Source organism: Sprattus sprattus, assembly GCF_963457725.1.
Source record: "Sprattus sprattus genome assembly, chromosome: 8".
NCBI classification, from domain to species: Eukaryota; Metazoa; Chordata; class Actinopteri; order Clupeiformes; family Clupeidae; genus Sprattus; species Sprattus sprattus.
The window spans coordinates 8,114,084-8,140,417 of NC_137927.1; the positions used below are offsets into that span (position 1 = coordinate 8,114,084).

Below are 26,334 nucleotides of genomic sequence, written 5' to 3' on the forward strand. Positions count from 1 at the left end.
TCACTTTTCCAAACTCACAGACACTGCCACACACACACACACACACACACACACACACACACACACACACATATAAACAGAGGGGGAGACAGTGAGGACATAGCACATGAGAACAGCTCATTAAGTCAGTCTTTCCACACAAACGTCTGGCTTAGCATGGGGCAGCTGCAGTGACGAACACACTTCCAAACGATTTGTTTTTAAACCAGCTCCATTTGACATGTAATAGCAGTAATTCCAAAATGCTTGTGGGTAGCCTGTGATTCAGGTGAGGGGTGTGTGTAATAACAAGGTAAGACTTAACAGAGCGAGAGAGAGAGTTTGTGAGTGAGAGTGTGTATGTGTATGTGTGAGTATGTATCTTCACCACATTCCAGCTAAATCATGGCAATTAGATGTCTACTATCCACGGGGCATGATATCTGCCAGAGTCAAATCCATGGCCTTGATGCTAACCATGGGTGTGGTATGAAATCAGTGAACCCTTTTCAGACTACTCTGGCTTTTTCCATCCTCCTGTATAGCAGATTGAAAAACAAGCTTCTGAAAGAGGTTTTAAGCAAGAAAATTAATGTACTTTATTCAGAACATCAAAGAAACATCATACTTTTCCATGCTTATTCTCTATGTCATTATTTAGGGTGTGGGGTAACTTCACTTGTGCTGATGTGTCTCATTCCTATTTTTCAGTTCTCTGTTTCTCTTATTCTCTCTCTCCCGGTCAAAGAGAAAACAATATCACATTCACTTCGTGCTGTTCACTCGGATCAAACAGCACTAAAGGCTCAGCTCTACTTACAGCTCCCAGCAGGGCTGCCAAGGCTGGGGATGCAGCTCATATTCAATTATTTCTGCCTGTCATAGACCTCATTTCAGGCTATAGCCCCCACACACCCACCTACAGGGGGGGGGGGGGGGGGGGGGGGGCACAGGATGTAATGCACAGGATGAAATACAAATATTCTTCTCAGGTCAAATCACATTTGGCACAGTTTAAAAACTGCATGTTAAGAGAGATATCTAACAGAAAGCAATCCGTTTGCTAAACAGGTGAAGCACCTCTCCTCGGAGGCTTATCTCCACTTTCTGGAAGCCCACCAATCAACATCTTTAAATTCCAGCCTTCTGTGCCTCCAATCTGTTGACATGCACAACATCATTAGGCTTCTGGCCATCCCCTAAGCCAGGGAAGCTGACAGGGAAGAGTGGACTTATGCCAAGGGACGATGACGAAACAGGTCCCAAGTGCCTCACACACATGGCATATGTGGTACCACACAGGGATTTATGTATAATTAGGTAATGTGGTAAAACCACTGTGACCAAAAAGGAACAAACAAGACAGATTTTTGGAACCATTTAAACAAATGGCAAGCTGAGGTACCATGTTCACAATATCAAACTACAGCAAAAATGCAAAACGTCAGTAGAATGGATTTGTTGGAATGTGAAGTCAATTACAACCAGCAAATTGTGTTTCCTGTAGTGTTCTCCTCTATTTAAGAGATGACCTTAAATTATGAACAGATTCCATCCAGTCTCCTAGGCGCAGGCAGTAACTAACCTCTGGGCACATAATCCACCATTCCCTGACAAATCAAAGACAGGACAGCTGTGTCAAAGCAGAGCCAACTGTTGCTTGGCATGACTGAGCTGAAGTTCTGCCTCTGCCAGCAAACTTGTCCCAAACACTTTCAGTGCCCACACATCCATGGAGGAGACATGGGCTTCTGAGAACAGGAAGGATGGTGAGACCGCCAGGAGAAAAGGAAGAAAGCACGCATTTCATTCTTCATTTCTTTTCATGTAGTCAGTGGTCAACAAACACACATTCTTGTCTCTCTTCCTCAAAAGACGCTATACACAGACTCCCAAAAATATATGCCAATGCTACACACATATAGGTCTAAATGCTGGAAGGGCCTATTGTATTAACAACATTTATATATGCAGAGGCATATACACACTTCTGGAACCTTGTTCCGTGTGTAACACAGCCTTTAGTCCATTGGGAGCTGCCGCGTCAGAAACAATATTTTCTCTAAATTTTCCCCCAGTCATGTTTTCTCCACCCTGCCCTTGAAGCAAGTAAAATCTCACCCTTCCCCTTGAGTATGCCAGAGCGACTTTTCCATGTCAACACTGAACACACTGTGTTGTCACTGTAATTAATGAACTTCAAACACACAAGACTGGATTCAAACCAGGCTTTCATCGAGTTGATGCTCCACCTCATTAGTGTTCAATTTCAATTAAATTAACGATCCCTTTATGAGCCTCCTGGGGAAGAAGCTGCTTTCTCCTGCCAAGATTCTGAGACCTGAATTTCTTCTCTTTATCTTCCCACACTCCCTTACCTTATTTTCTCTCTTCAGTTCTATCCTCCCATTTTACTTCAGTTATGTATCCTTTCCTACGTTTATCACTCCTCTGTTTTTACATATCTCTTCCTTTCCATTTTTTATTTAACTCTCTTATTCAGATTAATATAGGCTACTGGTACAATACACAGCAGTAACACATGGTTGTTTATGACAGGTTTATGTCAGAGAAGAGACAGATAGACAGTGAAAGCGAAGGCGGGCCCTTTTTTCTTTACAGACACTTAGTGAATGTCAGCTTCTACGAAAACATCAGGACTGAGACATCCGTCTCTCCCGCAAATCTAAAAATGGGAACATCCATCCAGTCATTCACACAGATACACTACACACACACACACACACACACACATAACTCATCTCTCTCTCCTCCCACCCTGTCTAAAATAGTGTTTCCACATGTGTAGGTGTGAGGATCAAGAAGCAACCATCAGGTGAGCACAGCCCACCCACACTCTGTTGGGGTATAAAACCCGACGCACACCGACCGGCTCTTCACTCTACAGGGCTACACACACACACACACACACATACACACACACACACACACACACACACACACACACACACACACACACACACACACACACACACACACACACACACACACACACACACACACACACACACACACACACACACACACACACACACACACACCACACCCACACACACCCACACACACACACACACACACACACACACACACACACGCTTAACTCCTCCACTTCTGTTTTCATAGCCAGTTCCCATGGTGCTTGTAAACACTTCACAAGAAGTGTTGTCAAGTTTTGTTGACAGGAAGTAGTAGAAAGTAATCCTTACATTTCTGTCAGTGTGGCTGAAATATTTTAGCAGTTTGTTGTGTTCATCTTATCATCTTATCCACCTATCACAACACTACAGGCTAACCACTATGCCAACTGAACTTATTTTTGAACAGCATGTCTCTGATGCTTCTGTTTCTGTATGCTATACAAATGTCAACACCTATTCAAGAGCTTCTCCATCTTGCTCCTGGGGCCTCCCTGCTCTGCCTATCCGCCATCTTGCCCATCTTCCCCTGCTCTGCTCATGCGACTCACCTCACCAGTGGCACGGTTGATAAGTCAGAAACTGCAGGCATCAAGGGCATTTAAATGTGCTGATTTCAGTCAGGTACGCTTGGATAGACTGAAGATGTTCAGCAAGGAGAGGGTTGCAGGAGCACGGTTGAAAAGTCCTGGCCTATTCAATAACCCTTCAACTATTGAGCAGCTCAGCACTGACACAGCTCCCTGGGACTGGCTTCACCTGCTGGCTTCCAGTCACCCTGGTGCCGATGACATCAGCTGGCTCTTTGATCTGTGGCCACTGCACAGGTCATGGTCTAGGACACCCATTCATCATGAGAGCCCAGATGCTTAGAAGGACTCACCAACATACCCTCAATTCCACTACCCTTCTTAAAGCTGCGATAATTTACTGATCGCAAAGCTACAATTTATACATGCAAACTCACAATTGAACCCCCTTACAAGATATTAATAACCTTATTGAGCCTAGGTTCAACCCGTGATGTTAGGCTTCTATGACAATCATACTTTCTCTATGCAAATTCACAGGTTGAAGTTCAACACACTACGGTATACACAAAGCCTGCACCTGCTTCTGAATTGACGTCGGTGTCGTGATAGCACTTTTTTGAATGGCATAGCGGCCATGACTTAACTGTGGTAACGGGCGACCTGGCATTTCAGCTGTTAAAGAAAAGAAGTGAGAAACACGTTGGCATGTCTTCATGGCCTACTAGAATGACTTGGTGCACTGGAGAGGCCACTAACCTTCTCCCACTCATTCCCCCGCCACTATTATTATGGCCACACAGCCGCAAGCTAGGGAGATTCCCTCTGCCTTCTGACCACAGGCAGAGGCAAGAGATTTGCTGCCTGGGGGACCAGGATCATCTTACAAACACAGCACCTCTCCGGTATGTGTGAGTGCTTTTAACCACCAGGGTATGCATCCAGTATGTGTGCGCACGCATGTGTGTGTGCGCGTGTTTGTGTGTGTGTGTATCAGGCATGTCTCTGCCTGTGTGACCTCTCCAAGTAACCCCTCCAATTGCAAACGTAGTCATGCCACAACAATGCTTGGAAAAGGAAATGCACAATACAAGAAATGCAGGAAATGTGTTCTGGTATGCACATGCTTCTGGAAGCCCCAGCAAGCCATCATGTGGACATCAGCCTTACCGTTCTTGAGCTCCTGACAAATCCATGTATGCAAACTATATGAAGGTAACTTTTTTAAGACAGCCTAATGTATAGCCTACCTCTGAAGAAGGAAAACATATTTGGTGATTGCGTTTTCCATTAACATTTGATACATTTTTAGGAGCATGTTAACACGACTTACTGCATGTTAATACATACGGGCGTGACAAATTACACTGACTGACCAGTGACTGTACTGTGAAAAACACGAAATAAAACCGGAACGAAACCCAGGCTACTATAAATATGCCAATTGCAAGATAATTCCCGTCATTCAAAGCTTGGTCGTGACTGAAATGTCAATCAAGCATAGGTTGCACACCACCTCTCTGTTGACAGTCTCCTTCAACAAGAAATGACCCGCAAAGTTCATTCACTTGGAGTTGTAACGCTTTTCTACTTTCAATTGCGAGAGCGATGCCGTCAAAAGTAAGGCAGAAATCAGTAGAAAAAATAGATAATTGCAGGACTTGCGGAACTTATGAAATTGCTCAAAGATAATCCGATCAACAGTTGAGACACTGAAGTAGCCTACCTTACAAAGAACACGTTTCTCTACTGCCTAGTTTGACGTGAAAGAAAAACCTGATTACCTACGGAACGGAAAAAAACAATGGACAAATGCAACTGTTACTAAAACTAATACACAGCTTATAGCCTGGGGTCAGTCTTTTGTAACTGGGAATAAAAATATTATAACCTTACATTTTTGTCCGTTTGTCGCTTGGCTAGCCTGACCGGCAACCTAGTTGCCAGTAATCTTCAAGGGAATAACGGGTTGGTTGCAGCTTGAAAAATGTCATGTCATAGGCTGAACAACTTACCACAGTGGGAAATGAGCGTCTGTCTACGTCCTGGGGAGAGGCGCTCTGACAAACTGCATTATCTTATTTCTGCAAAAGGTTAACAAATATCCGTCTCAGAATGCTTACAGCACAACATATCGCGCCTATTAGTGTGCCGACCCGACTGTGTCCTCCGCCATTTTGGTTGTGATGGGGAATCCGTGGTACGCACAGTTTTGTGACGGCAGCAGTGACTCGTCATGCCACTCACTGGTCTAAACTTAGAAGCGAAGAGAGAAGTAGTCAGTTGGCTGTTGCCCTGGTGTGTAGGGTGTCCCTACTCCACAGGTTTCTTATATTTAGGTTTCCTCCGTAATCTTATATTTTATGTTACTTATGTTGTGAAATACGGTATTATTACATAGGCTATTGTTTTAACAATGGCATAATTGTTATAAGAATAATCGTAATCAAATTAATTTAAAGAATATAGTTAATGAAAATAATAAAATAGATAGAAGGCAGTTAATACGCTATTGCTCAGAAGAGAGAGATCCTACCTGTTAAAGAAGGACCAAACACAATGTTTCTTTGTGTCTACGAGCATCAGTCATACTGCAAAGTTATTTTAACAGTTAAATCTCATGCCTATAACCTTATTTTTTGGTAGTCCCATTAAAGAGTACACATTCAAACACACTATATTCATACATTTGTGAGAGGACTTTGTTGTGTTTGTAGGTTCTTCAATAAACAGACATACTTGAAGAGAATGTTCTTTATAACTTAGTCTAGTGTGCAACAGGCTTACAACGTAAAACATGCGACTGTATCACTTAACGTCCGGTATCACTCTGTGCATGCGCCATCTACCTGTTCATATCATTACAGACTTGTATGTCATCCATTTCTCGACCAAACGTGACATGTAAGTTATAGCATAGGCTACTGATGCAATTGATTCCAGTCTCGTACACTGCTCCCTTGTGGAAGTTTTTTGTTCTGCTACATTGTTGTGCTTAATTGTTGATGCCAGTGGCAGTGCTCTTAAAGGCACCCAGTGCAACTTTCGAGGCTTAAAAATAAACATTCAATTTCTAGTCTTTTTTACACGTAGTAAGTTTCAATAACTCCATACCATTACATATCGACATTCAAGGAGCAAAGATGAGACGTCGTTGTGTGGTGAGAACTGATAGAAAATCGTAAACAACAACAATCGCCGCCATTTTTCCCCCAAATCTTTATTTAATGGTGCCACCAATAAATAAAGCAGGATTCCAGTCAATGGAAAATGGCCTCTACCCACCAGCGATTGTTGTTGTTTACGATTTTCTATCAGTTCTTACCACACAATGACGTCTCATCTTTGCTCCTTGAATGTCGATATGTAATGGTATGGAGTTATTGAAACTTACTACATGTAAAAAGGACTAGAAATTGAATGTTTATTTTTTTGAGTCTCAAGCCTATAGTTGCACTGGGTGCCTTTAAACTTACAATAATGTAGGTTGAAGTAGGATAGCCTACTGGAACACATATTTGGCAAATCATCTAAGCACCATTCAAATGATAATTTTTATAATCAGCTCCAAAACTAAATCAGTGCAACAAGTCATCTGTACGTTTCTATGTTGAACCTGTATATGAAACAAAACAGCAAGAGCTGGTTATGTAGCCTATCGGATGTCACTGTGAGAACACAGTAAAATGGAACATGTAGGCCTAATTGGGCCACTGTACTTAATACTGTATCTTAATATGCATCTTTCTAATTAGGGAAATCAAATATTCTTTTTTATTTATTTACTTACACTGTAATTATACAATGTTGTAGCCTATGTGTAACTGTGTGGCGTTGAAGTGGATTAGTGGCCGTTACAACCAATAGGCCTATAACAATACAACAACTGATCCTATTTAAAGCTCAATTCAACACTCTTCAACCTGTGTGTGTGGGTTTTATTGACAATTAAAGACTACAATAAAAACAGAACAGTCTGTCAGACGGTGGACCATTTAGCCCGAAGGACAGCAACTTTTTGCAAGCTTGAGCTTGCAGGTTGGAATAGTGGGAAACCGTATATTTAAAGAACTCCACTGACTGCCTAGTACGGTCAGCCTAGATAGAAGTTAGTCAGCAAGCGGTACAGTAATTGATAGCAGAATGAGGAGTACGATATACAACTAGCTCGCACTCGCAAAAATACAGGTTCTACCGAGATTTGAACTCGGATCGCTGGATTCAGAGTCCAGAGTGCTAACCATTACACCATAGAACCGACCTCTACTAATGTGGCTGTTTCATCAAGATTATAGCAAAGGCAAATACAGCGCCAGATTAGATATTGTAAAGTAGCCCACAACGTAATTCATACGTCAAATCTTGCGGATTTTCCAAAAATATCACGAATCCTCCAGTTTCAATTGCTTAGGGACGTATCGTATGCATACAATCTTACGGATTTTTGGTTGAAATTGTTTTGCGTGCTTTTGGTGTCTAGAAGGATAACGCATAACACTACAGTGAAGAAGAACAACAACCGGATACTTCTTTCCTGAAGTTTTCTTCCCTGTCTTCTCTATTGTATTGCGTTCCTGCCACCAGCTGTATCGATCCATCAATCGCCGATAAAGTAGCCATAAACAAGCGCTTTGCCTTGAGGCTGGGGCACACTCGCTCACCATGAGGGGTAAGAAAGGAAGAAGGGGGAAAGAAAAAGAAGAGGACGAAAGAAACAAAAAAGGGAAAAGGAGATAAAAAAAGAAGGAACGGATTTTGTATGGCCTAATCCTCCATGACTAAAGTTTTTTTAATGTTGATGTATATCATAAATCATTTTTTACGTAAACATTAAACTTCTGTTTTTATATGAGAGCAGAGGTTCCAAATTCGAGTCCCACCGCAGGCAGAAATTGAGGTTAGCATTATTTCATGCAAAGCTCATTTTCATTATTGGAAATCACAATTTGTTTGGGTATTACCTTTTATTAACATAATATAAGTGAGATATGGATTATTCTAGATTGAATATTTCAATACAGTATGCATTTATGAGAGAAGAGTTGACCCCGAGGTTTCCGGTTCGAGTCCCACCATTAGCAGAAATTTAGGTGCGCAATATTTACTGCAAAGTTCAAGTTTATTACTGGAAATCACAATTTGTTTGCATATTACTTTTAATTTACCTTATATTAGTGATATATTTATAAATCTACATTGAATATTTCAATGCAAGTTCATGTACAGTTATGTGTGTGAGGTATATTTGTGTTACAGTTTTTATCCATTGCTTTGGGCAATTTCACGAAACAGAAATTACATTCTCAAAACAACACGTGCAAACCTCCAAACCACTGGGCACAGGTTCACAACAGATTGGCATTTCTCATTCCTTTAATCAAATTACAATTGTTTTAGAAACTCCTTGCAAATGACAAGTACAATTGCCTACAGTTTGCACACATTTCAAATGATTTAGCACATTTGTGCAAATGGTTAGGTACAATTGCCTTCAGTTAGCCCAATTACCAATTGAATATTGCTGGTCTAAACTGACTGTTGCTTCTCAGTCAAGTGGTTGTTCTCTGCAAAACATGTTGGCATAATTTCCTTGAGTACATCATCACCTGCAAAATAGTTCACTCTACTGTCAAAATCTTTCAGGCACATAATACCATGAAAAACATCATGGTATATCCGGTAATATGGATCTCTTGGATCATCAGCTTACAGTAATTTTCAAGTGCAACTAGAACTTTACTAATCAAGGGGGAGATTCACACATCCGATCACCAATCACACAGTAAGTTTAGTTAGCTGACAGGTCCTATCCAGGAGTATAAATGCTTCCATCAAATATCTAGAGCTTGACCAAGTTCAGTACAATTTATGAACATGGAAGCACCTGGCCAGGGAAACAACCAAGGGCAACTGCCTGTTAGAGGAAGAGGAGGAAGAAAAAGAGGAGCAACGGCGGATGTCCCAGGCCAGCGCGGGGGCAACATAACCATGTGTGACCATTTTAGAGAATAGTGTAGTCTCCCACATTCCCAGTCTTGGCCCATACAATACTCAGAAGCTCCAGGTTGTGATGTTAGTGTAGGCTATACATAATTTTAGTTTTGATGTGCTTATTGTATGACAGTAGATGGTGGGCACACATTAGCAGGGCGGAGAGGGTCAGTCGCAGGTCCAGTCCTTGCATCACCACGTTGCCCTGCCTCTACACCCTCTTGTTGAGCCACTGTAATGTAAATGTACTGTACCAGGTTGGTGTAGCTCACATCCACCAGTTGCAGGGTGGTCTGCCCCATTGCCCAGAATGCGCAGCCTGATCCTCCTGTAGTCATTCAGGATGAGATCCCATCTGGACAGAGAGAGAGAACATTTTCCTGACCTGCTGGTTGGTGAGGGGCCAGAGAGGGCTGGCTGTGTTGTGCATGGGTGTGTTGTGTGTTATGCTGTGTGGCAAGAAATAAATTACTTTGACTTTGAAGAAGGATACATCAACACAAGTAATACTGAACATTGATGTAAACATAAAATGGTGTAAATACCTAATTATACACTACTGTTCAAAAGTTTGGGGTCACCCAGACAACTTTATGTTTTCCATGAAAACTCACACTTGTATTTACAATATGAATAGAGAATATAGTCAACACATTGACAAGGTTGGAAATAATGAATTTTATTTGAAATATTACATTTTGCTTTCGTCAAAAAAGTCTTAATTTGCAGCAATTACAGCATTGGAGACCTTTGGCATTCTAGCTGTTAATTTGCTGAGGTAATCTGTAGAAATTTCACCCCACGCTTCCAGAAGCACCTCCCACAAATTGGATTGGCTTGATGGGCACTTGTTGCGTACCATACGGCCAAGCTGCTCCCACAACAGCTCAATGGGGTTTAGATCCGGTGACTGCGCTGGCCACTCCATTACAGATAGCATACAACCTGCCTGCTTCTTCCCTCTATAGTTCTTGCATAATTTGGAGGTGCGCTTTGGGTCATTGTCCTGTAGGAGGAAATTGGCTCCAATAAAGCGCTGTCCACAGGGTATGGCATGGCGTTGCAAAATGGAGTGATAGCCTTCCATATTTAAAATCCCCTTTACCTTGTACAAATCTCCCACTTTACCAGCACCAAAGCAGCCCCAGACAATCACATTACCTCCACCATGCCTGACAGACGGCCTCAGGCACTCTTCCAGCATCTTTACCTGTTCTGCATCTAATAAATGTTCTTCTGTATGATCCAAACACCTCAAACTTTAAATTCGTCCAGAACACTTTTTTCCAATCTTCCTCTGTCCAATGTCTGTGTTCTTTTGCCCATATCAATCTTTTCTTTTTATTGGCCAGTCTCAGATATAGCTTTTTCTTTGCCACTCTGCCTATGAGGCCAGCATCCCAGTCGCCTCTCCACTGTAGAAGGTGACACTGACGTTTGCGGGTACCATTTAAAAAGCTGCCAGTGCCAGTTGAGGACCTGTGAGGGGTCTTTTTCTTAATGTAGACACTCTAATATACTTGTCTTCTTGCTGAGATATGCACCGGGGCCTCCCACTTCTCTTTCTACCTTGGTTAGAGCCCGTTTCTGCTGTTCTATGAAGAGAGTAGTACACACCGTTGTAGTAAAGGTTCAGTTTCTTCGCAATTTCTCACATGGAATAGCCTTCATTTCTAAGAACAAGAATGGACTGGCAAGTTTCACATGAAAGTTATCTTTTTCGAGCCATTTTGAGAGTATAACCGAACCCACAAATGTGATGCTCCAGATACTCAACTAGCTCAAATGAAGGCCAGTTTTATAGCTTCTCTCACCCGCAAAACAGTTTTCAGCTGTGCTCACATAATTGCACAAGGGTTTTCTAGTCATCCATGAGTCTTCTAAGGCCATTAGCAAACACAATGTACCATTAGAACACCGGAGTAACAGTTGCTGGAAATGGGCCTCTATACACCTATGTAGATATTTCATTAAAAAACAGATATTTCCATCTTTGCCACATAAACAATGTATAGAGTGTATTTCTGACTAATTTAATGTCATCTTCTTTGAAAAAACAGTGCTTTTCTTTGAAAAATAAGGACATTTCTAAGTGACCCCAAACTTTTGAACGGTAGTGTATATAATTAGTAGTGCTGTCAAACGATTAAAATATTTAATCGCGATTAATCGCATTTTGGTCTTGGTTAACTCAAAATGAATCGCGATTAATCACAAATTTGTATCTATTCTAAATGTCCCATCAATATTTTTTTTCCATCATTTTTATTTTATTTTAATGCACTTATCAACGTGAAAAAGTGAATTGGCTTGTTTTATTCACTGTTTTATTTTATTGAAAAACAACATGGCCAAACAGGGCGGTACAAAATAAAATTATAAAGTGCACATTTCAGATAAACAAGGACTCAGCCTATAGTGCAGTTAAACCATGGCTTAATATTTTCTTTTTTTCTAGTTTGCTGTGAACATAGAAGTCAGGCCTCTTATTTCAAAAACAATAAACCGTAACAGTTCGGTTACCAATAAAAGGTAAGCCTACTACTTCTGTTATACTGTATATGATTTATTTGTAGAAATTTAAAAACAAAGCCTACTACTTCTGTGCTTTCAGCCAGCTGCCTGTTGACATTTTCAGACAACAGTGAAGCTCGCTTCTTTTGCACAACTTTTTAAGGTAAACTTTCTATTCAGAAGCTTTGTATCATCAATTTCGTTGTATCACGCTCACCCAATTTTTTTTTAGAACGTGTTAATCGCGCGATAAAAAAATGGACGCCATTAAAATGGGAATGCGTTAACGCCGTTAATAACGCGTTAAACTGACAGCATTAATAATTATCGTTATAATGAATATTATAAAACAATTGGGTTCTAGCGCGTAATTTAGCTGTTTCTGATTGGACGAGAGACGTTCCATGCTATAGGTTATTCTTCAACATACCTACAGTTACGGGACTTTTCACAGCTAAAAATAAATCACTCCGCGATGAAACATTCGCATTGATGATAACCGTTAATTCAAAGTTTTTAAAATTCCAAACCAAGACGTTGACAATGGAACTATTTTTTGTTGCGGAGAAACAATGGCGAAATAAACCATTTTTAATCAATAACTTTGTGTTGAAATGTTAATTTGTTGACTGTAGAATTTTTTTATAAAAGCAATATAGCACTCGTGGGAGTGGGGTAGGTAAGGGATAATCCCATGGGTGGTGTTCGGCCGTAGCCACCGAGGCCGCCAGGCCGAGTGGCGTAGGCAACAACACCCGTGGGATTATCCCACTCGTGCTATATTGCTTAAATAAATCATGTTTGGAAAAGAGATGTGAGGATCCATCCATAGTCGTCTCCAAATGAGAATAGAAATGAAGTAGCCCCCGTGTTCCCCCAGTGGGCGCGGCCACCACAGCTGTCAACAGAACGGACGCCCCTGTGGTCTTAGACACATCTGGCCCTGTAGAGAGACATAAATGTTTGTGTGTGTGTGTGTGTGTGTGTGTGTGTGTGTGTGTGTGTGTGTGTGTGTGTGTGTGTGTGTGTGTGTGAGAGAGAGACAGAGAAACAGAGACATCATTAACAAATATTGTCTTGATACTCCCATCAATATGGAATTCACTGGTTGTCACAGACATTTAAAGATGTGAGCATTCAAGCAAACAGACCACAGACACATTCACACAAACAGTAAGATACAGACACTTTCACATGTATGCCCCTGCTTTTTTCAGCTGTGTGGTATCTTGCTACACAGTGCCATCTGCTGGCTAATCTTTAGAATGACAGAGTAATAAGAAGAGGAGTATACTCATGCCAGTAAGTTATTTTCGGCTGAGCAATGCTGCTGTGGTTGAACAGGCAGGCCTACTCCTCTCCTGAATGGGGGATGATGCTGATATATTTAAACACTCTGAAGTCCTCCCCACACACTAAGTCAGAGGACTATGTTGGACCATGGAATGGGCGTCTATTGAGAAGGAAGCTGATCTCTATACCTCCAGGCTAGAAGCCAGTGGCAAAGCAGTAAAGGTAGTTGGGACTTGCTGCCATTGCAGGGACATGGCTGTACACATTAATTGAAGGGCTCACTGTTTGCAAAAATAGAAAAATAAAAAAGTTAGAATGCCTTAAAACGGTATGTACAGACAATCTTTGATTTAAGTTAATTCTCATGCTAAATATCTCCGGTTGATAATACACTTCTTGATGATACCCTACTGGCTATTTAACACCAAAGTAATAATCTCAGAGGGGTTATAGAGGGTGGGTTGGTGTGGTTGTTGCTCATAATACATGGTTGAATTCAATTGGCATTAAATTAAATTGTGTAGGACACATGTGCTGGCAATTACTTTAGGAATGGTATCAAGTAGGACCATGTCAAGGTGGTGGAGTCTTCTCCATTTGCATTTTAAAAGTCCAAAGGCACGTTCAATGTGCACCCTTGTTGAGCTGTGGATATTGTTATAATTTTTTTGACGCTCTGTTAAATGTCCATTGTCTCGGTAAGGGACAAGAAGGTTTGAGTCAAGTGGGTAGGCAGAATCACCAAGTAAATGGTACTGGGCAGGGAGGGGATGAGCCGTCAGCATGGCCTTTAGGTCACTGTTCCGGTACACCCTTGAATCATGTACAGATCCAGCATTTCCAGTGTGTATGTGTGTGAAACGCAAATGGCTGTCACATACAGCCTGTAGCTGGAAACTAGCATATCCCTTTCTGTTAATGAAAGCATCTCTATGGGTTGATGGCCCTTTGATGGGGATGTGAGTGCCATCAAGGCATCCCAGGACACCAGGGAAACCTCCCTTTCGCTCAAATCTTTCAGCCTTAGCAGGGTATTGTTCAGGCGATGGCCAGCGTATACAGGGTGCGATTTGCCGGGGGGGATGGGGGGGGGGGATTTACCCCCCCTCTGGTTTTTACATCCCCACCTCAGCTGGATGAATTTCATACATGGGGGGATAACCCTCAATTATTAAAAAAACAATGAAAAAACAGACAGGTTATGACAGCATTTTCTAACACTTGCTTACATCGCTGGCACTAACGTTCACCTTACCCGAACTGTCGGCATTCTCAGAATTCGCTGGCTTTGCTAATTTCCGTGTATAGGCTACTGTACAATGAATATGAAAATATTTGTTCACTGAATTAGCGAGTTCTGTCCAAAACAGTTGCGTTTCAGTTTCAAAGTTTCAGTTTCGGTTTCAATATTTCAACGTGAATGAGAGGGAGCACAAGAACTGAGCGTCTAGCAGCGATTATCATATCATGATAGACATATACAGCCGCGGAAAAAATTAAGAGACCACTTCAAAATTATCAGTTTCTCTGGTTTTACTATTTATTGGTATGTGTTAAAGTAAAATGTGCATTTTAGTTTTATTCTATAACCTACTGGCAACATTCCTACCAAATTTCAAATAAAAATATTGTCATTTAGATCATTTATTTGCAGAAAAATGACAATTGGTCAAAATAGCAAAAATGATGCAGCAAAAATGATGCAGTGTCTTCGAATAATGCAAAGAAAACAAGCTCATATTCATTTTTAAACTACACAATACTAATGCTTACACTTCGGAAGAGTTCAGAAATCAATATTTGGTGGAATAACCTTGATTTAAAATCACAACTTTCATGTGTCTTGGCATGCTCTCCACCAGTCTTTCACATTGCCGTTGGGTGACTTTATGCTACTCCTGGCGCAAGAATTCAAGCAGCTCGGCTTCTTTTCATGGCTTGTGACCATCCATCTTCCTCTTGATCACATTTCAGAGGTTTTTTATGGGATTCAGGTCTCGAAATTGGGCTGGCCATGACAGGGTCCTGATCTGGTGGTACTCCATCCACACCTTTACTGGCCTGGCTGTGTGGCATGGAGCATTGCCCTGCTGGAAAAAACACTTCTCAGAGTTGGGGAACATTGTCAGAGCAACGTTGTACTTTGCCTGGCTGAGGTTTGTAAAAGACCATAAGGATTGAAAAAGCGGACTGGAGGTTCTTCTAAGTTCGTCTTCTCTGATGAGTCCGATTTCACAGTAGGTGCAAGACTCTCTGGCTTGTAGGCCTCTCCAGGTCTCCGTCTAACCATCAGACGACCATGTGTTGGGCAAAGCTGAAAATTGGACTAATCAGAGAAGACGAACTAGAAGACCCTCCAGTCCGCTTTTTTCAATCCTTATGGTCTTTTACAAACCTCAGCCAGGCAAAGTACAACGTTGTCCCGGAAGAAAAACTTGCTTCCTTTAGCTCTGACAATGTTCCCCAACTCTGAGAAATGTTTTTTCCAGCAGGGCAATGCTCCATGCCACATAGCCAGGCCAGTAAAGGTGTGGATGGAGTACCACCAGATCAGGACCCTGTCATGGCCAGCCCAATTTCGAGACCTGAATCCCATAAAAAACCTCTGAAATGTGATCAAGAGGAAGATGGATGGTCACAAGCCATGAAAAGAAGCCGAGCTGCTTGAATTCTTGCGCCAGGAGTAGCATAAAGTCACCCAACGGCAATGTGAAAGACTGGTGGAGAGCATGCCAAGACACATGAAAGTTGTGATTTTAAATCAAGGTTATTCCACCACATATTGATTTCTGAACTCTTCCTAAGTGTAAGCATTAGTATTGTGTAGTTTAAAAATGAATATGAGCTTGTTTTCTTTGCATTATTCGAGATCTGAAGACACTGCATCTTTTTTGCAATTTTGACCAATTGTCATTTTTCTGCAAATAAATGATCTAAATGACAATATTTTTATTTGAAATTTGGTAGGAATGTTGCCAGTAGGTTATAGAATAAAACTAAAATGCACATTTTACTTTAACACATACCAATAAATAGTAAAACCAGAGAAACTGATAATTTTGAAGTGGTCTCTTAATTTTTTCCGCGGCTGTATATGATGCATGTATATGAAGAGAATTAGGCCTATGTATTGCTTTTTTTTTTTCATGATAAAAAAAAAAAACATCCCCCCCTCTGGTTTTTGGACAAATCGCACCCTGAGCGTATATATCTTGTCACTCATGCGCTGAGGCCCTCAACTACTTGCATCACATAGTAATGTAAACTGCCCTTGCTGACCCCAAACCTATCAGCCACTCCTCTGAAGGATTCTTTGTTGGCTAGCAGCCACAGTGTTGCCAAGATGCGTAGCTCCAGTGCAGGTTCATCACATTGATTTAGATGAGGTCCAAGGTCTTGGCAGAGTATCTGAAATAGACCAAAAGACCGTAACTATATAGCTTAGGCCTACTGTATTCAGTGTACTGTTATTTCTTTTTTTATTTGATGTCTATTTTCATTGTACATATCATTTCTTTGTAAACATGAGCTGCATTTCCTTTCATGAAAGGTGCTATATAAATACAGTTGTATTCATTATTCTTCTTATTATTATTATTATAGCCTATAGGCAGCAATGGAGCCTAAACTATACTGAAATCATTTACTCCTTTCCGACACAGAAAGCAATAGATAAAACGTTTCATATAGCCTATCTACACCTTTACTTCAACTGTTGTCTTTTGCATCCTAAAATGCGATTTGAACGTTATATCGCAGTAAGTGGGTACAACTTCGGCGACGTAGCCCTCTATTCTTGAATTTTCCGTACTGGTTGTCTGCAGTAGGCTTTCAACGAGATCGACCACTTGCAAACCCTCTTCTGTAAACTCTCCATTAAAGGGATAGTTCGGGAGCAGAGTTCTCGTCCAGTTTTGGTCAAGCCGAAAGTAGTCCGGCAGGTTTGCTAGACCCAGCAAAATAAAACATTTCTCTTCCCAAAACATTACAGTGCCACTTTAAAGTATGTGAACCCCTTGACCACTTAGGAGTTTTCTGTTGTTTTACCATGATTTTTCATTTTTTTCATCACCAATTTTCCATAGAAGGAATGTCAGGTTTATGTTTATCATTTGCATGTACTTTTTTTTAGAGGGAATTGTTTGAGTAGCCAAAAGACTACATGAAACATGGAATCAGTCCATTTCAAAAGTAAGTGAACCCCCAGCTGAATTTGTAAAGTCAAGCAGGTAACAGATTCAGTGAAACTTATTTGGGTGCTTAATAAGTCAATTAAGCAAACCGATCATCTGAGACATCCTTAGGGAAAGGTTTGGGCAACACAGATTAAAAGAGGGAGGAAACCAACCAAACTACTGTAGTGCCAAGGTGTACCCACACAGATCAACAATGCCGAAAGGAAACGAGATATCCGAGAACATCAGGAAGAAGGTTCTGACAGCCCATCAGTCTTGGGAAAGCTATAAGACCATCTCCAAAAGATTCCAGCTCCATCCATCCATCCAAGACAAATAATTTAGGAATGGAGGGCATTCAACATGACCGCATCTCTGCCTAGAAGTGGACTCCCATCAAGACCATCACCAAGAAGCACCAGAAGAAGAATAAATCAGGTAAAAGTCAACCCACACATCACCTCTAAAGAGTTTCAGACCTCTCTGGCAGCATCTGGGGTAAATGTACATGGGTCTACAATCAGACGAAAATTGAATAGACATGACATTCATGATCGGGTTGCTAGAAGGAAGCCTCTGCTCTCAAGAAAGAACAAAACTGCCCGTTTCAACTTTGCCCGAGAGCACTTGGATAAACCAAAGGCCTTCTGGAAGTCCCTTCTTTAAACAGATGAGTCCGAGATAGAATTATTTTGTCACGATCAAAACCAACAATTTTCGTCTGATTGTAGACCCATGTACATTTACCCCAGGTGCTGCCAGAGAGGTCCGAAACTCTTTAGAGGTGATGTGTGGGTTGACTTTTACCTGATTTATTCTTCTTCTGGTGCTTCTTGGTGATGGTCTTGATGGGCGTCCACTTCTAGGCAGAGATGCGGTCATGTTGAATACCCTCCATTTCAAAATTATTTGTCTTGGATGGATGGATGGAGCTGGAATCTTTTGGAGATGGTCTTATAGCTTTCCCAAGACTGATGGGCTGTCAGTACCTTCTTCCTGATGTTCTCGGATATCTCGTTTCCTCTCGGCATTGTTGATCTGTGTGGGTACCCCTTGGCACTACAGTAGTTTGGTTGGTTTCCTCTCTCTGTTAATCTGTATGGCCCAAACCTTTCCCTAAGGATGTCTCAGATGATCGGTTTGCTCAATTGACTAATTATTCACCCAAATAAGTTTCACTGAATCTGCTACCTGCTTGACTTTATCAATTCAGCTGGGGGTTCACTTACTTTTGAAATGGACTAATTCCATGTTTCATGTAGTTTTTCAGCTTCTCAAACAATTTCCTCTAAACAAGTACATGCAAATGATAAACATAAACCTGACATTTCATCTATGGAAAATTGGTGATAAAAAAATGAAAAATCATGGTAAAACAACAGAAAACGCTTAAGTCCTCAAGGGGTTCACATACTTTCAAGTGGCACTGTATGTGTTCAAAAGAGTGATATATTTGCATCCCAAAAACATGGTAGTGGGAAAAAGTCACACCTCGTTATCACTTGGCCCTATTTTCAGTACACGCGATACCGCAACCTCACAGCTAGGGCCTACCTGTTTGATTCGCCAAAGTTGATTCGCCAAAGTTGCCTGAGAGAAATGTCCGTCACAGGAAAACGATGAAAACTGAGACAACATTTGATAAAATTGACATAAAGCTGGGTGTAAAAAAATGGTGAAGGCTTGCTACTATCCAGGTTGTGGCAACAAAGATGACGGTGAATCGATTCTCAGTTTTCATCGTTTTCCTTTGACGGACGTTTCTCTCAGGCAACTTTGGCGAATCAACTTTCCATGTTTTTGGGATGCAAATATATCACTCTTTTGAACACATAATATTTTGGGAAGAGAAACGTTTTATTTTGCTGGGTCTAGCAAACCTGCCAGACTACTTTTGGCTTGACCAAAACTGGACGAGAACTCTGCTCACAGGACGCTGCCGGGGGTAAGTCAGCGAGATTGCATGACACTGGTGATAGGGAAGCCATACAGATTCATGTCAAAAATCCCGAACTATCCCTTTAACATGGACCTTTTTTTTCGTTTACAGTTTGTTTACAGTTTGTTTAGAACGGTGTTCAAAAATCGTTCAAAATGAATTGTTTAATGTCAACGCGTTCGTTGCGAACATTCGCCTATGTTTGCTGAACTTGAACGCACCTCAGGTCGCAGCAGGAATGTTTTCTGAGAGGAGTTGAAGTATGCAAACACAGCCTCATTCACCAGGACCAGCACTCCCTGCTCCACAGAGTTCCTGCTAGTCAATCTGGTGAAGGCGAGTACATTCATCATAAATTCTATCAAAAACTGTCCAGATTAATTAAAATTATGAATTTGTGGAATAATAGCTTGTTTGCAATTCATACTGAAATCATGAATATCTACTCCATTTAATACAAATGATCTATGTATAAGTGAACTTTACACTGTGTATTATGTCTACATTAAATTAAGTGGTAGTTCCCCCTCCTGTCAGGACTTTGGGCGGCATTTGCCACAATTTGGCACATTGGAGGCCTCTGCTGGCCCAAGGGAAAAAGACCAGACTTGTTTTCGCACACATGTGCATCTGTTGTGATTTTGTGTTCACATGTTCCCCATTCTATTTCATCCTTACTGACCGCTAGACGGTGCTTTCAAGCACTGGATGATCCATCTCGCGCACGCGCAGGTCGAGTAATTATACCAACTGTGACGAACCCCTTTGGGTTCATCTGCTCTGCCTATTTTGTTGGTATGGTTGTGTGTAAATTGGTTGATTGTGTGTGCAGGCTGTGGTTCATTCTCTCTCCTTCCAGGTGCCTGTGATCAACCACCTGTGGGGGCGTGTCCCTGACTTATAAAGAAACCGGCAATTCCTGCATTCGGGAGAGGTCGGGAGCATGAGAGAAGGAGAGCAAGCTAGCAACCTGTGGACTGCATGCACTGCGAGAGCAGACTTTGATTGCATGCATTGGCTCTTTGTTACAACTTTAACTTTGAATTGGAGGTTGGAACTTTGTGTATTTGAAACTTTGGATCATTGGAAATTGGACCGTTTTTTTGGATTTGGATATTATAAATTGTGTAAATTGAATTTTGTGATTAAACCTTTGTGTTTTTGGTAAATTGGTGTATTTTCAGTCCTTGTAACAAGGCCAAGAGCCAGCTTTGCTACACCAACATTGTCACCTCGTGACCCCGATGACCCCCGGATAGTCTATATCAGGGGTGTCAAACATACGGCCCGCAGGCCGGATCAGGCCCACCAGGGTGTCCAGCTCGGCCCGTCGGATGACTTTGCTAAGTGTGAAAAGAAAGACATAAATTGCAAAAGTCGCTGCAATACCTAATCAGTCCACTGGGGGCCGCACTGTTAAACTCACATTACACTGAGAACCAGGAGTGTGTTCCGACCCTACACTTTGCACAGGGCCCTACAATACAGGGTCCTGTAATACAGGGCCCTGACATCTACAGTGCACTCCTCATCGCTCAGGGGGTGCTTTATCAAATAGAAGCACCTGGTGGAAGTGACGGACGCAAATCTGCTCGCGATTCCCGGGAAAACAAAATAGCCAGCTGTCTTGCATAACTGCCATGCAATTCTAATGGTAATGCTACCTAACTTGGTATGCTAACTGCCGGTAGCCTATACATCGTGAAATCAACCAAAACACTGATGTCACAGGCTTTAATGTTAGTAGTACATTTAATATCAGTACAGTTGTTTAACACTGTCCAATGACTGACATAACCATCTGTCGTTTATTTAGATGCACCTTTTTTCGGACTAGCCACAGGCACTGGGTGGGGGAATAGCCCGATAGCTTAGCATATCTGCCATGCAATTCGAATGGTAATGCTACCGAGCTTGGTATGCTAACTGTCGGTAGCCTATACATCGTGAAATCAACCAAAATACTGATGTCGCTGGCTTTAATTTGATAATGGCATGTTAGTAGTACATTTAATATCAGTACAGTTGTTTAATTACTACATTTACGGTCTGTAGCCTGGTGATCTACAGCCTCTGCCACCTTAGCCACCGCTAACCATCATGTCCGCCATTGTTATCCTTATAAAATGAAAAGCTAGCTTTCGCTCCTCCTCTTCCGTACGTAGCCGTTTAAGGGCGAGTAGTGACCATCAAATAACCCTACATAAATCGACCGAATTCAGGGTATGATACGGGCATTTTCAGTGCCCTGCATTCTGCTGATTTTGTCAGTGTGGCCCCCTAACCCCTGAAAGTTGGGGCTCGAAGGGCTCAAGTGGCCGACATGGAACACACTCCATAACTGTTAATGAAGCTCCTTGCAGCTAGCAGCTAGCTAGCAAACTTTGCTATCTAGTTGAGAGAACATCCCTGAACAGTTATGGTTCATGTCAATTAGTATTATTACAGTGCATGAAATGCCCTGTATTGTTATTCCTAGGCTTCTTCTTCTTCTTCTTCTTCTTCTTCTTATTCTTGTTACCTTTTTCTGCGATTAATTCAGCCCGAACCGCTTAACGTAGAAACTTCATTCAAACTTTGTCGCGTAGGTCTTGTAAAGGACACTTATGCTATGTATTTTTCACTTTTCTAAACTTTATACTTTTTAAGATATTAAATAAAAACGAATCGAAATTTTCCCATTGACTTACATTGGGCCATTATGACATCATAATAGGGTCTTTAAACTGGCTTGCACCTGTGCTTCACTGACAGCTGCGCCAAATCAAAGGAACCTCTTCTCTCAATTTAACTGTAACTAGGAACATTAAGGCCATGTCTCCACGAGCCCGGTTATTTTTGAAACCGGAGTTTTGCTCCGCGACCACACGAGTGGTGTAATAAAAATACTCTGTACATACGCAACCGTGGAAGCCGCCACCAAGTGACACAATGCACGTGTAATACACATGCCACAACCATAAGTGACGATGTAAGGTAAAATGGGAAGGCTGTTTTAACCAATGAAAAGATACCGGGAAAAGAAATCACCAAATACAAACAACAATGGCGCGCAAGGACTCGTTTGTATGGACGGACAGCGAGGTAGAGTTGCTGCTAAACATCGCAAATGAATACAGAGTTCAGAAAATAGAAGAGAGTGTGGACTGGGAGAGTGTGCAGTCCAAATATACTGACATCGCTGCTGGTCTAGGCGCCTTTGTTGTTACATTAGGTTGAGCAACTGCGTGTGACAACCACATAATGCCGACAGCATGGCAATAAACAACATCCACTTCATTTTTCTAACCGCTGCTATGTTTTTCCCGTTCACGTCATTGCTGTGCGTGTGCTGAAGTGAAGCAGGCTCGCAGCTATGACGTAAACGGGAAAAACAATCACGGTTGCAGTGTCCACACGCACCCGGTGAAACCAACCCTGGCCGAAAACCCCACCCTGGACTCCGGTTTCAAAAAACCACGGTTTCAGGGTTCCAAAAGCGCGGTAGCATGTGGACAGGACATACAACCAGGAACATCTGTTCATGGTTTCAAAAATAACCGGGCTCGTGGAGACATGGCCTAAGACACCTTCCATTCTCTACTTTTTTTCTCTCCATCTCTTCATCTTTCTCTCTATCCCTCTCAGTCTACTTTCTCTCACACTCAATCTCTCTTCTTCACTCCATTTTTATCTCCTTTTTTCAATATTTTCACTCTCTTTTTCTCTTTCACTCTTCTTTCCTTCTTCCACTCTTCTTTCCTTCTTTCACTTTTCTTTCCTTTCTTCACTCTCTTCTTTCACTCTTCTTTCCTTTTCTTCAACTATTATTTCCTTCTTTCACTCTTCTTTCCTTTCTTCACTCTTCTTTCTTTCCTTCTTCCACTCTTCTTTCCTTTCTTCACTCTTCTTTCTTTTCTTCTTTCCTTCTTTCACTCTTCTTTCCTTCATCCTCTCTTCTACCCTTTCTTCTTTCCTTCTTCCACTCTTCTTTCCTTCTTTCACTCTTCTTTCTTTTCTTCTTCCTTTCCTAACTTTTGCATTTCATGCACTGGTATTTCCTTCAGGAAATGCATTTTCTAGTTACCACTACTAGTATATAACTAGTCTCTTCAACAAATGTGTTAATGTTGAAATAAAATGTTAATATTACCGTCAAAATGTTAATGTTAGTCTAAAATTGCACGGTGAGCTGTCCTAGCAAACGCCAGCTAGTTGCAAGGAGCTTAATACTGTATCAATGTGTATCAAAACGTCCCAAAAGGCCATTATGAACTTTTGTATTTGAAACTTTGTAGCATTTTGTTGATGGCACCATGAACACACATCCCTTGAACAATAACGTTACCAGCACCTATCTCCTTGCTCCACACTGCTTCGTTACTGCACTGTACAGATTGTCACCACCCTAGCTAGCTATGCTAGATGGATACCTCCCCAGATTTTCTCGCCAGAGACGGAATAAAGACTAAACATAAAGAATCTTTGAAGGTAATTAGCTAGTTTGAAATATTATATACAGATCTTACCCAGCGGTGAAAGAACATGACTAGTATGCAAGTTGCATTTAATGAAAAGGTCGTAGGGTTTCTTATGTTTTCGATTGAGACGTGTATGCTTTAATTTGCGTTGATTATTGATGTGTCCACTTCGTTGTTTATCTTAATGTTTTGGATACATCCTTCCACTGCATATTGCAGTCTCTTTTGAAATATGAAATTGCACTTATTTTCTTAATAAATGTCAAGGGTTGTGAATCAGAATGTCTCTTAAGGATATGGAAGTTTATGAGTACCAACGTTTTGTCACTTTTTTAAACGGTCCAGTAATGGCTTTAAAAACAGCGTAAATGCGATGTCTGCTCCTCTGCAGACATCGAACGCGTCGCAAGGCGAGGGACATACACAGTGGGCTGATGTCTTTATGTTTGTGATATATTAGAAAGACCTTACAGTTTTTCTCAATCGCTTTGGCGAATTTTTCCAATCACTGTTTACTTTTTCAAAACAGCTCATACACAGCCCTTAACAGAAGTTGAAATGACCAAAACACTATATGATGTTTGCAGAATGACACTACCTTCTCAAAAATGTATCACACACCCATCAAAACCAAACATTTCCTTCAAAACCTACAATTTGTGCTCAATTGAAAATTTATGTTTTCTCATTTATTTAACAATGGATAGCAAAACTCAAAATACAGCTTTCAATATCAACCTATGAAACCATCACTTCAACTTTTGTGCAACACCCTCACAGTATTGACTATTTTACCACTGACAACGTACTACAATTTGGGTTTTGTACTGAGCACTCTAACTTAGGGAATATACTAGTACTAGTTTTCAAAATCTGAAAATTTGTATACAGTACAATTTTGTAGTTCTTTTTTTTGTATTGCTAAACACTATATCATATATTCTATAAACAAGGACCTGTCAACACCATTGATTACGTAACATTTGTTCTACTGTGCACAAAATGGCAAAGATTCTGACACAAAAATATTTACAGTATTGCAGTCCTTTTTCCACATTACATGTATATTCTGTACGTCAAAATGACAGGTTTCAATATACAGTGAAAAGGTCAACTCTGTTCTGCAGTGAACAATCTCCCCCTGCCACCAGTGTGGGCCAGTGTGTTGATTCTGTAAAAATAGTGCAATAGGCTGTAAATACTGTTACAATATACGTAAAGTAATCAGAATTTGACCGTATATGTTGTAAATAACTTTAGTGAAACTACAGTATACATTGTATTGTGACAACATACTTTACAAAAGTATAGAAATTGTTGTTGCCAAGAGTGCAAATACAGTGAAACACAATACATTATATTGACTGTGAAGGCCAGCAAAGAGTCATTGTCATTGCTGAACGTACAAACAATTGATACCATAGTATGATAGCTCAGGTTTGAGCATGGAGAGGTCATGATTCACTATGGATCAATGACTCTTGCCCTAATTTCATTTGAGCATCTTACACGAATGCCACGTCCCCTGACAGGGGCCCCTCTACCTCTACCACAACCTCTTCCTTGTCCTCATCCTGAGGTTGTTGGTGGTGGCCTCCTTGATACATGCTTGTTATCAACTTCAATCTATTGACCCTTTTTTAGAGGTTGAGAACTGCTTGATTAGTTTTGCTCAGAGAGTTCACACAGGTGTTGACGGTATTTAGAATATAGAGAGCAGTGTCAGTAGGCTGCTTCTAAGTGTCTGCAATGTGTTGACATGGTTATTCAATTAGGTTTTGTGTCTTTCTCTGAGAAGTGTTTAAACTGTTTTGAAAAGTGTGTTGAAACTCAAAGAAATTTGCGTGAAAGCAATGAGAAATGGTAGACCCATTTGCCAGAGAAGACTCTTGCTGTGCAAAGAAGATGTGAGCATTAGATGAAGTTGACCCATGATTCGCTAAATGCCGTAAAACGATAGGGAAAAACTGTAAAATAGGGTTTATCATCCAAAAACCTTCACCAATGATTTAAACATAAAGAAATATTGTCATTATGTATGCGTTATTATGCCATGCTTTTACTGGTCCGGCCCACTTGAGATCAAAGTGGGCAGTAGCCTATGTGGCCCCTTAACTGAAATGAGTTTGACACCCCTGGTCTATATCTTCCGGTGGGGTCAGGGAGACTATTCCTTTTATCTTCTCGCTCGCAGGTAGTTGTGTGTTCGTTAAGAACCTAAGGAAACTAAAGCTTGAACTAGAAAATGCATTTCCTGAAGGAAATACCAGTGCATGAAATGCAAAGGTTAAGAAAGGAAGAAGAAAAGAAAGAAGAGTGAAAGAAGGAAAGAAGAAAGGAAAGAAGAGTGGAAGAAGGAAAGACAAAAGGAAAGAAGAGTGAAGAAAGGAGAGAAGAGTGGAAGAAGGAAAGAAGAAAGGAAAGAAGAGTGAAAGAAGGAAAGAAGAAAAGAAAGAAGAGTGAAGAAAGGAAAGAAGAGTGGAAGAAGGAAAGAAGAAAGGAAAGAAGGAAATAAGA

The 26,334-nt window shown here is 41.1% G+C and overlaps 2 protein-coding genes across 8 annotated transcripts in view; one reads left to right on the plus strand and one right to left on the minus strand.

Moving 5' to 3' along the window:
* LOC308369326 (C-myc promoter-binding protein-like) overlaps window positions 1-5,606 on the minus strand; it is a 55,984-nt gene extending 50,378 nt beyond the window's left edge. For all 7 annotated transcript variants that reach the window (XM_080843714.1, XM_080843719.1, XM_080843717.1 and 4 more), the window contains exon 1: window positions 5,461-5,606. The gene's annotated coding sequence lies outside the window, so the exon portion shown is untranslated. The remainder of the gene's footprint in view (window positions 1-5,460) is intronic.
* Window positions 5,607-13,490: 7,884 nt separating this feature from the next.
* Window positions 13,491-26,334, plus strand: part of LOC308368824 (NXPE family member 3-like) — a gene marked incomplete at its 3' end in the record, with an annotated part of 66,245 nt that continues 53,401 nt past the window's right edge. Inside the window, exon 1 of the mRNA XM_080843090.1 lies at window positions 13,491-13,571. The remainder of the gene's footprint in view (window positions 13,572-26,334) is intronic.